The sequence below is a fragment of the Triturus cristatus genome, chromosome 4_2 (genome assembly GCF_964204655.1).
Source record: "Triturus cristatus chromosome 4_2, aTriCri1.1, whole genome shotgun sequence".
NCBI lineage: Eukaryota > Metazoa > Chordata > Amphibia > Caudata > Salamandridae > Triturus > Triturus cristatus.
Genome location: NC_140586.1, coordinates 131,304,788 through 131,317,317, shown reverse-complemented (window position 1 = coordinate 131,317,317; position 12,530 = coordinate 131,304,788). Strand labels below are relative to the sequence as shown.

The 12,530-nt window shown below is 45.6% G+C and overlaps 1 protein-coding gene across 1 annotated transcript in view; it reads right to left on the bottom strand.

The window, feature by feature from the left end:
• Positions 1–11,366, bottom strand: part of AVIL (advillin) — a 289,261-nt gene extending 277,895 nt beyond the window's left edge. The window contains exon 1 of the mRNA XM_085600802.1: positions 11,153–11,366. The gene's annotated coding sequence lies outside the window, so the exon portion shown is untranslated. The remainder of the gene's footprint in view (positions 1–11,152) is intronic.
• Positions 11,367–12,530: the final 1,164 nt, after the last annotated feature.

The following is a 12,530-nucleotide window of genomic DNA, read 5'->3' as shown; positions in this document are numbered from 1 at the left end:
ATTCTTAGGTTCTACAGAATGTTGTGTAGACTTTAAGTAGTGTCCCCTCACCTCTGGGTGACTGGCTCTCGCGCAAACACTAGCCTGGCCCCACAGTGGTGCTTCAAGTACTCTGCGGACCAAGCTTGGAAGGAGAACAAAGTGGGGTGGGGTGGGTCCCACTTTTATACTCATTTTACAGACAGTGGATTTTGATATACTGTTTACAAATTGGGGAACGGTTTGTGGTGGTTTTCTTTGAAATGTTATTTTCTAGCTGTACTGCTGATACATGCTTTGTGCAAGATGATGGCTCTTGTCACAGGTAGTGATGATTCTGGCTGCAAGCCAAAGTATTGAAAACACGGGCACAATGAGGTCAGCCTTCCTAAAGTAGGAATCAGGAAAAGACAAAAGGGCAGACCGCCTCAGAATGTTCCCCACCTTTAACAAGAGAATCTTCTAACTTACTTCTCTCCCTCTACCATCCACAAAACGGCAATGCTCAGGAAAATCTAATCCGCAATCCCTTGCTAAAAGGTCCTCGCAGAATTTCCAAGAGCGGCGTGTCACTATCCTTCATCACTACAGTATCTGAGTCTCCACCCACTTGCTTTAATGTTCCCCACCTTTAACAAGAGAATCTTCTAACTTACTTCTCTCCCTCTACCATCCACAAAACAGCAACGCTCAGGAAAATGTAACCAGCAATCCCTTGCTAAAAGGTCCTCGCAGAATTTCTAAGAGCAGCCCTGCTTTAGCAATGCAGTCAGTACACTTCCACAGTTTGGGAAAGCTAAACATTCTCCACCTTGTGCTATGCTAAACCAGGGGCTACCCAAACTGGAGCTCAATGGTCCCAGCAAACATATTGACAGTGCACAAACTCTAGCTGTCATGGAAGAGTCACACATGCAGTGAGTAAACGCATACAGAATGTCAGTGAAAGAGTCTGGGTTGTACATAAAAGCAGAATTTTTAGATGATTGTGGCCAGGAGGTTGCACTTCCACTAGAAGAGAAAAAAGGTCTGCTCAGAATGGTTAATCCTTAAAAATCAGTACACTGCGGTCACTGCTTTATGTCAGCGATCCAGTATATGGACAGTACTTCCATGTCATCAAAAGAGAGCACGCTTCGTGTTTTCCTCCAGCCCACAGAACAGGTTCTGGACCTTGGCTTTGCCATGGACAGAGATTAGCATGAACAGCTAGATTAGCATGCTGGTTTGGCCAACTAGAGTCAGGATACCGATTTGACATGTAGTAAGGTCACAGAGGGCAGGGGTACACCATGAAAATGACATTCCTGCCCCAACATAAGGACATCTTTGATCTTTTTAGGATTTTTTGTTTTTAGGAACTCTCCAGTTGTGTCTGTCCTAGTGACAATGCCCTCCCTGACAGCAAGACCTCAAACTCTCACACGAAAATAACCAAGAACCTGGAAATAGGAGAAACGTACTTCAATTCAAAACTACCTCCCCCCCACAGATGTGTCGGTGCAAATGCAATACCAGACAGCCACGGTTTGTGCATACCTGCCAACTCACACAGTGCCACCGTGTGACCCATGATATTGGCTCCCATCACACTCTCTCCCAGTGAGTAGCCAATATCACACGGTGGCAGAGAAACAAGCTGAAACCACGGTAAATAGTGGTTTTTCAGCTTGTTTTCCGAGGCTTTGAACTGACTATGTCTATTAAGGGTGTGAAAACACCCCCAGGACATCTGCACCAGCCTAAGAAAGCTTTTTTGGGGGAGGGTAAGGGGGCGGGGTCGGGTTCAAAAGAGCCTCGTAGGTACTTCTTGGCATGAGGTCCTGCTCCTTCAAGACCCCGCCCCTTCAAGGCCCTGCCCCTCCTCACACAGTGAGATTGTTCTTCTAGTTGGCAGGTATGGCTTGTGCTTGGTGCATTCATTTAATTTCTGTACCTACTTGTTCTCCAAAACTGTCCAGCATGTCACAATGATGGCTAATCTACAAATTAAGCCTTTAACCATTGTTTCCCCCCTCTCTTTCTCACAGTTTGCCCACTACACTAACATTAGAACAAACTAAAAGAATAACAAAATAAACAGCATGCTGTTTAACTTTAACTGTGTGCCCTGTACTCATATGTAGTGAGGCAAATGGAAAATAAACAGAAGAAATATTACCTTTTGAATAGAGAATATCTAAATCTCTATGGCTGATCACACAAACCCACCAAAATAGGTACTGGTTGGATGTATAAACCAGCCTGGTCCAAGCTTAACAAACCTATAAAAGAAACTGGATCTGTTATGTGGAAAAAAATGCGGATATTTTTGTGATAAAAACATACACAAAACTATTTTTTTGTATATGTATTTATTTGGTTGGTTGAGTACAATAATCATCCTGGGAGAAGGAGAACTGATTCAAGATACAGCCATGTTTTTAAAGTATGTCTGAAACAGATACCAGATCTAAGCACAATCGGAAAGGCGCGTCCTTTGAGTCGTGTTGCAGTTAGCGCTTAAACGTGAAAGCAGTGCTAAATGGGCATGTTTTGCTGAATGCAACTACTCATTAGGATAGTAAATTTGAAGACCTAAAGATAAAGGACTGAAGGTATTACTATAAACAGGTTTGTGCACCAGACCAAGCGATATACATTTATCCTTTTACCTACAAGTAGCCTATGTAAAGAAGGTTAAATGGAGATATGTGCTCATGGTGTCTATTTTCAATGCTGCTTAGGGTGTAGCATTGTGTACAACACCAAAATTGTAAATAGCCTTCTTAGGCCCATCTGTAATATAGCACTGCAATAGCCCACTCGAGCAGACAACGCGTTCATAGGCCCCCTATTGTGAAAAAGTGAACAAATATAAAATATTTTTAATTTTCAAATGTGAAAAGGGCAGGACTGAATTATTGCATTGATTAAAATAAGTTGAACTGAGTTCGGAATTAATTCTGACTCTAAAACTCCTTATTAAAGGCTTTAGGGCCGAAAATTGGATTAATTCATTGGTGAGTGGGAGGGATATCTTGGCCTTGTTTCCATTTCGCTTCAATCGATTGAGATAAATCTATTTATCCACAGTTCTGAGCAGTTCTGAAAGGGGAGGTGGTACTTTCTATACCTAAATTGATTTTAATAACAATTGGGTGTCGTCTGCATACATAAACAGGTCGAATCCAAAAGACGATTGGAGTCACCAATGCGATCAAATATATGCTAAACCTTAGGTTCATGGTGAAGTAGCAGGCTAGACTTCAGCCTTGGACCATTACTGTCTATCAAAGTGTGTTGAACAGGAAGTGCATGAAGTTGGTATTGGATTTGTAACAATGCGGAGGACACTGCATGATTTTTCTGAAATAACTTACAAAAACACATACATCTACAGCAACTTCACACACCAACCACATCTCAGTGAACTCATCACCAACCTGCCTGTCACCAATCATGACAACCACCTGACCAGATGGAAGCCTCGCACCAGCGAATAAACAGCCTCAATCATGTGGACCATCCAATTTAGGGCTCTATCAGACCCTACCCCACCACATCTTCAAACTTGGTGTATCACCAATTAGCACAGCACTCATCCACATCCTGAACACCTCCACCACCTCTGCCCCTTCCAGGAAACCTGGAAGCATGCAGAAGTCAACGCCCTCCTCAAATATCTTCAGCTGCCCCAAGGCAATTGGCCAAATTCAGACTTATCTCCCTGCTTCCCCACCCAGCGAAAGTAATTGAAAAGGCACACAACTCACCAGTCACCTTGAGCTCCAGCACATATTGGACAACCTACAGTCAGGATTCAGAAAGAACCACTGTACAGAAACTGCACTAATCGCAGACACCGATGATATCAAGACCATCCTTGACAGAAGCGAAACATCCGCTCTCATCCTGCTCATCCTCCCTAGCATTTGGCACTGTCTCCCATATTACATTTATCAGTAGACTCCACAAGTGTGTTAGCCAAGAATCAACTGGATCTGCCACTTCCTCACAGAAAGAACCCAAAGAATCAGCATGTCACACTTCACACCTACGGTCAAGAAACTGGTATGTGAAGTCCCCCGGGGTTCTTTCCTCAGTTCAACCCTGTGGTCTACATGGCTCTTCTCGCTAACATCATCAGATCTCAAGGTATCACCATCATCTACGCAGACAACACCCAACTCATCCTCTCCCTGATAAATAAGACATCCACCTCCAGAACCATCGGTGGAATGAATGGTAACCAACTGCTTGAAATTCAACTCTGAGAAGACAAAAGAACTCCCTTTGGGATGACACCTAGTGGCCAACCGAAGTGGAACCCACACCAACACCCACCAACCACACCAGAAATCTGGGTATCATTGTAGATGGCAAGCTCCACATGACAGCACAGGTCAAAGCTGTGAGTTCCACCTGCTTTCACATCCTACAAATGCTACACAAAATCTTCAAGTGTCTTCCACTGAACACCAGACAAACTGTTACACAAGCACTCATCACAAGCTGACTCAACTACGAAAATGCACTGTATGCCAGAATTTCCAAAGAACTCCTGAACAGACTTCAGACTATACATAACTCCATCAAAATACTCATACTTAAGCTCCCATCCCACCCCATATCTCACCTCCAGGAGCTCCATTGACAAACGCAATCAATTCAAACTCCTCAAGCACTCCTACAAAGCCCTGCACAACATTGGAACCCGGATACTTTAGTAGCTACATACACTTTCACAACATCAAGACACCTACGTTCAGCCTCAAGTTCACTCGCACACATCCCCCGCATTCACAAGTGCAGAACGGGAGGTCGTTCTTTCTCTTACATAGCACCCGAAAAACTGAATGACCTCCCACAACACATCTGCGCGTCCTACTTGCTACTTGAGTTTTACAAGAAGCTCAAAACCTAGCTCTTCAAATAATGTGGCGGGCACCACACTCCTATAACCTGCTTAAGCACCTGGAAAACCTCACGGGTGATTATTGTTCTATACATATTAAAATAACATAACATAACCGGATGCAGGTATAGTAAGGTTGACTCCAGGACAACAATTAAAGATCGGGAGGTCACCATACTTATATATCCCTCATGCTTTATAAACGATGGCCTCTCTTGAGAGTTGTAAATGTACTCTTTGTAACCGACCTAGAGTCCAAATATCTACCTGCTTCAGACTCTATCTAGTCTCTCTCTCTCTCTTTCACTTTGCCTCTCTCTCTCTCTCTCTCTCTCTCGCACACACACACATACAGCCAAGATGTGTAGATCCTGCAATACAAACTGTTCAAAGTCATTTGGCCCCAACACAAATTCCACAGGCTACTGAAACCAGTAGCTTGATTGATACAGATTTGCTGTAGTCTTGTGAGGTTCTATGCCATACCGATTTGAACATTTTATCTCTTTTTCAACAGTATTAATATATTTCCTTAGTCCTGTAAAAATACTGTAAAGATTGACTCTATATGGGACAACTATGGAGACTACAGAATTTGATGTGTTACCGCGTTAGCCTTCTGCCTATGACTCTAGAAGGCAGGCCGTAATTCTACGGCCAGTCCCATTCAAGGGTTAACATTACAGCTCCGCTTTATTAGAGTTATTATATGCCTTTTTTTTGGAGGTTTTTGCACGACAAACCACCACCAGCGGTCTCAGCATCCTTTGGATCAGATACAACGGTCAGTGATCGGTGATAGTCAAAGCGCTGAGTTGACCCGCGAGGTTGTCATTGGCTGGCATTGGGTGTCCAATCTGCAAGTACTTCCTGAGCAATATAGTTTAGGAGTTGACAACACAAGCCTTGCAGGAGATAAACATATTCCTAATTAATTCTGATTAGTCTCCAGAGGCAGGAATGATCGCTTTACTCATGTGTAGCATAATTCAGCTAAATTGAGCATGGAAAACGTCTGAACTTTGACGTAACTCCCAAAAGCCTTGGTGGACACCGAAGGATAATAAAAAGATCAGTCAGCCAGGTCACGTGATTAATCTACGGAAGGCTTGCCTGAAGTTGTGAATTACTAGATCATTTTCCGCTCGGAGCAGACTGATTAATTCCAGCTCCTGCTAAATTCTAATAATCCAACTGGACGGTGGATTTCGCATCTTTAATTCTTTTAAGGACCACAAGTGGTACCCTACACCACTACTACTGGCTGTCCACATCTTGTCCTGAAGAAGACCCGCGGTGACTTTATCGCATTCACGCACATTCTTGGGTGGAAACGTCGACGTATCCTGACAATCCATACCCTACGGTCTCCACCCCACAACAAATACCAGAATCCAAAAGAGGGCTACTGGAGATTCACGCTCTTAGGGACGGATGTATATTGATTCAAACATTATATATGCTGTTTTTGTACAATTACACTGTATATATTGCCTTCACTTAAACACCTTGTCACTTTAAGATCGCTTATTCACTTGTAAGTCACTTCTTTGTCTTTCCAACTATGAACCTGTATTGGTGACTGTGAGAGGCTGGCCTGGTATATGCTGTCCACTAATGTAAGTGGACACCTTGCACCAGTCCAGACAACCCTTATGGTGATTTAAGAGGTCTCAGACAACCTTAGAAAGCTATCCAAGAGGTAGCTGTAGAGAGAAGCCTTCAGGCTTAGTCTTGAAGGAGTGTAAAGCAGCTTGTTTTACCAGAATGCAATCTTACAGTATAGATTAAATAAAAGGAGAACCACACAGTAGTTATAAAAATATGTATTAAATATATAACACTATCTAGTACGTTACAGTATCTCCCACACAGAGATAGACACAAAGCACACAATACTTTAGCAAATAAATCACAGTAAATAGCACTAATACACAGAGGGCCACAGGATGGGACCAAACCATATACTAAGAAAGTGATATAAGAACCAAGACTCAAGTCAGGACAATGTTGAGAGGATGTAGAATTGCTGGGACCCCAAAGGAACCGCCCAAGGTGAGTAGACAGGGACCCCACGGAGTGCGTGTGCAGGGTGCGAACACGACCGCGAGCTCCGTACAAGTCTATGTGCAAGTCACAGTTGGAATTTTAAAGATTAAGGACCCTTCACAGTGAAGAAACCCAGTGGAAGACAGAAGGTTGGAGAGCCACCCCACCACCTGTGGCTACCGTGGTACCCAAGTTACCTATCCCAGGGAAGCCGGGTGCATAGGTGTGAAGTGGCGTCGGAAACCGCTGTCTAACCCAGTGGAGGACTTCACGAAATTGCCGCTGCTGGAAGAGGAGAAAGTGCCCGGAGGAATCCAAACATGGATTCTTGATGAAGAGTACCTGAAAGCAAAGGGGACAGAGTCTGGGTCACTGGGGAGTGACCAGGGGATCGGTAAACAAATACCCACTGATGTAGGGTGCTTCAGAATGGATGTCAATGACCTTGACTCTAATGCTGTAGGGACCAGGCGATGCTGAGGATGACCAGGAGCTGGATACTGTCCCACCAAGGATGTCGAGAGCTGAGGGGTTGGTTTCTAGCAGGAGCACCAACAAGCCTTGGCTAAAGCAAACCACGCAGGAAGTCAAGAAAGTGTACGGTTCGGACCAGCAAGGTCCAGGAGACTCACCACAAACAGGGAAGTTAGGGCAGGCCCCGAGCAATCAGGGGAGCCCAAGGAAATAAAAGGTGGCCCTCAAATGGACCCACAGGCCAACGGCATAGGAGTCATGAGAGGACCTGGAGCAGCTTAACTAAAGAGCCAGGCCACGATGCACATGATGCGGTGTGGCCAAAAATTCTGGTCACAGGAGCTGCTCGGGGTTAGGGCTACTAGGAGCCCAGAGATATTCTTGCAAAGATGCCAACAAGCCTTTGCAACTGCAAAGGTGATGCGATACCCAGGGGTTCGGTTATTGCAACCCCCACTTGGGCTTCTGGCCTCAAACTTAGTCAGAGGGGAGAGCAGGCCTTGGGGGCTGAGGAAAACCACCACCTTAACTGCAGAGCCCACGGAGTCCGGAGGAGCTTGGGATCTGTAGACCGATCATCTTTGTTGTGGTGCCTGCGAATGCAGGGGTTGAGATCTGCAGACCGGTCATCTCTGTTGTGGTGCCTGCGAATGCAGGGGAGTGACTCCTTCACTCCAAGGAAGATTACTTTGATTGTCCTTGATGCTTCACAGACCTTGGAAGGTTCCTGAGGATGCACAGACACAGACGATGCAGCAGACTGGAAGGGAGACGAAGTCAGGCTCAAACAAGGTCCAGAGTGCCCAGATGGTCGAAGTGCAGTGGTTTCAATTCTGAATCTTGTCCACGATGAATCTAAGGTCCTACAACCAGCTAAGCCCTTCAGTACCCACGGGAGATGCTTAGATAGATTAAGGGAACCCTCCCATGGGGAGGGTCTGGACAGGGGGGAGGTTACTCCCATGTCCTTTGATCAGTTTTGCACCAGAGTGGGAGCCAACGGCTCCCAGGATTGGTTTGAACTGGACTATGCACAGGGACACCAAATGTGCCCCTCCTGCAGGTTTTCTGGTGCTGGCAAACGCACCCACCCAGCCCTAATACACTAAATCGTGTCAGGGAGGTGGTCACACCTCCCTGTGACAGGATGCCTATTGTTCTGCCTTCCCCAGCTCGAGCTTTGCTCAGCAGCAGGAGGCCAGAAATGTGTCTCTAGTCGGCAGCAACCATTTTGTGCTGTCCGGCACTAGAAGGCTGGTACGTGGAACACTGAGGGCCCCACAAAGGGCCTTCCTGGTGGGTGGAATCATACCTCCCACACCAGTTACCGGTGTGGGGGTATGATTCCAACATGATTGGCACCAAACACGATAGGCTTTGTTGCAGCCGTTTTCGAGATGGTCATCACGCGGTCGCGTAATGCCCCTCTCTGTGAGTATATGGCTGCTTCACTGACAACCCATGAGAGTGGACTCCGTAGGCTACAGGGGTGTCCTGCACATGCAGGGGCATCCTCTCACTTAGAACCAAGCACCCTGCCCTCAGGATTGTAAAGGCCTGCTTTAGGGGTGACTTAAAGGTTTTAATTGCAGTGACCCTTAGATATAGTAAACCTATATCTTAAGTAAGTGGTGCATGCACCAACTTACACAGACTGCAATTGCAGGCCTGTAGTTCCATTTTGCATGGCCTCTCCTGGGTGGCATAATACATGCTGCAGCCCATGGCAGACCTCTGGGGTACCTATGCCCTGGGTACATGGGTACCATATACTAGGGACTGTCAAGAGTACCCCAGTATCCAATCTGGGGTGTACCTAGGTACATGGCATAACAGTTTAGGTAGAAAGCAGATAGACTGGGGTCCTGATTAGCAGGATCCCAGTCAGACTCGTCAAAAACCAGCTTAGCACCAGGCAAAAAGTGGGGGTACACATGCAGAAGGATCCTACCTTCCTACAGTGACAGCTTCACATATGCAAAAAGAAAAAAGAAAAATAGTACAATATGCTAACTTTGATATAGCTCATCTTTGTGTGTTTCTTCTTATTTTGCACATTAAAGATGGAATGCTAAGAAATTGATTGCCCAACAGAACCAGCTGTAGTATATTTTCTAGATGCCCGGGTTCTGAGGGATACTGGGTTACCCCAATATATTTTATGCATTTAGCCAGGTCAGCAAGCCTCTGGCCCCTCATGGGCACAATACGGCACCAAAGCCACGGCTTAGCAAAGCACTGCTAACTCAACAGCAATCTCCACACAACACCACACACCTTAAATAATTTCAGCATCTTAAAATTACCACATCCTCATGTGCACACTGCCTTGTAGCTGTGTACCTAGCTAGTGATGCTTCTGCAAAGGTAGGCAATGGGCAACCCCACAGCCCAAGGAAAAGCACCGAAGTCCTTCAGCACACCCATGCATCGGCACAAAACTATACAAAGACCCAGATCATTTAACTTTGGCATAATCATTACAAACCATTACTAAACACTTAACAAATCTCCACTGTCCATCACAGCCAAACATTCATTCATGCGATCACAAAACACAACACAGCATATGCAATATCAACTCCCCTTAATCATGGCCGCTTAGTGGTTTTTGAAAACATGGGTGAAGGGTGTGCCTTACCAACTATGGGGCTTATTTACATGCCCTTGCGCCACCCTTACGTCACTTTTCCCATGTCACAAATGACGCAAAAGTGGTGCAAGGGGCTTGTAAATTTGCCCCCATGTGTCTCGAGATGTAGCACTCTCTGCAGCACCCATTCCCACCCCCCAAAATTAACATTCCCTAACCCCAATTTAGGCACCCCTTGGAGCTGCATTTCTTTTTTATACATTTGTCTTTTTGTCTTTTGCTTTCATATAACTTTCTTTTCTTTTTAGGCAAATTTGAAATCCTTACTGTAGCTGTTTGCTAAAATAAGAGCTACAAAGACTTGAGTGGGCGTGGAACAAGCGAAGGACAGGAAAAAATAGTGTAAACGGAGAAGTTTTTCCCGTAGTTTTGGAGTGATAATAGGTGAGGAAAGAGGTAAAAAGGGGGCGGTAGGAGGGTTGCCACTGCAAACATTTTAATGGCATGCACTTTTGATGGATTTCATTTATAGTAAATCCTATAGAGCCCTCAAATCAATATAGGCAAATTAATTATACCATGCTTATCGCATGTCTTACCTGTCGGGCACTGGTTCATATTTAAAATGTTAATAATTTAACTAGTTTACACCACAACATTAACTGGATTAAAAATGTATGAGTATTAATTGTCACCATCGAGGCTCCAGGTGATGGTATAGGCAATTCTACTTTTTAAAATGAGACCAACACTCCCAAAATTAAAATAAATAAAAAATACACAGACAGTGACTAATATACAGGTTCGCTGCTTTCACCGCAATACTTTGAGATTCTGTCCAACCGGTTGCCATCAGGAGCTCCAAAACACAAATGTTCTGTATACCACAGCCTCTGCCTGGCATGGAGAGAGTTTTAAGGTAAAGCATGTCTTTTCATTCCAGTGAGTTAGTAACTACGCGAAAAGTATAGAATACAACCTAAAATATCCATGTTTTAGAAATTCAATTTTCAAAGACATTTCAATCTTGTCTCAAGCTCCAATTACAATGCTCAAGGGGACGCGTGTTCCGACAACTGGCGCGCAGATGCGCGCAGATCCACGCAGCTGGTGCAGTAACCCACTTGACTATCTTCCTGCTATTGAAACGGTGACTGTACCTGAGAGGAGAGCTGTGGAGACAAACGCTGTCCGTCGCCGCTGTCGAGGGCGCTCGCCAGGTGTGACTGCACGCGCTGAAGTGTGGGCCGATAAGGGCCGCCCAGTGCCTGAAGACAGCTGCGCGCCACCTCACATCAGGCCCCCCTGCACCCAGAACCCCCTCGCCCACCTGCTTCAGGCTGACTGATCACATTTGACTACGTTTGCATCGCCCAGGCCTCCTCACCTGGCAACCGCCCTCGCCTCACCTGCCGCTAGTCAAATAAGGAGAAGCGGAAAAAAATCTATTTGTTTATATTCAAAGCAGTCGAGCAGGGAGGCTTCCCCTTAAACGGCTTTTTTTTCTTTTCTGTGCATTATGTCCCCATCTCAGCCCCACCCGCAAACATCTCATTGATTTGTCTAAAGTGCACATCCAGTGCAATCAATAATTCAAGAAGTGGGCTCTAGCAATATTGCAGATGCATGCGCTGACGTCGGCAGAATTATGGAGGATTAAAAGCACAAAGGCGAGACAGGGCCGAAGGCAACTGACTGGAAGCAGGGCTCCCAGCCGGATGCGAGCAGCAACTGCGCTCGAAGTCCTCGACTCCTGTCTATCTATCCCACACTGAACCCACTGATACCTCATCCTGGGGGCGTGAATGGTGAGGGTCTATGTTGGGTTTGATATGTGGGAGGCTGGTTTTAATGCGAGCTGGGTCGGGTGTGGCGCTGCCTCTACAGTGCAGAGTGCAGACTGACAGCTCTTGCCACAAATGGAAAAGGCGACTGTCCATTTGTTCCCTTCTTGGTTAAAAACCCCATCGAAACGAAAGAAAGTTCGTTGTGGTATACTCTCCACGAGCAGTTACGAGCAGAGTTTATTCCGGAGGAATATGTACTTCCACAAAAATCATTCCAAATTGTAGTAAATGTACCCGGGGATTCGTCTGCTTTGCATTGTTTGCCGCCATTCGCCATTGTTGTGATACAGCAATCACCAGGGCATGCTGCTAACACATTTCCTTCAACACCCCCTCATTCCACTTCGCTTCTCCTTAACTTCCTATTTGCCAGAGGAGTCATTAGTGTACCAGCACTCTAAAACCACAGTCTCCACTCTCACTTTCCACTCCCACCTTAAGTTGTTGTTGGGGAAGAGTGCTGCTCTCAAACCATTCCATCCAAATCTCTCTTGTTGCATCACGGTGGATGCTAGTCAAGTGGGACTGGGAGCCACCTTAACGCAGATAGAGGATGGTGTTGAAAATACTATTGGGTTTGCCTCCAGAGTGTTGAGAGCGGCTGAACTGCAGTATTCTGTGATTGAAAGGGAGGTCTTGGCTTGTTGCGAAGCGATTGAAAAATTGTGTTTGTATGTTTGGGGAAAACGTT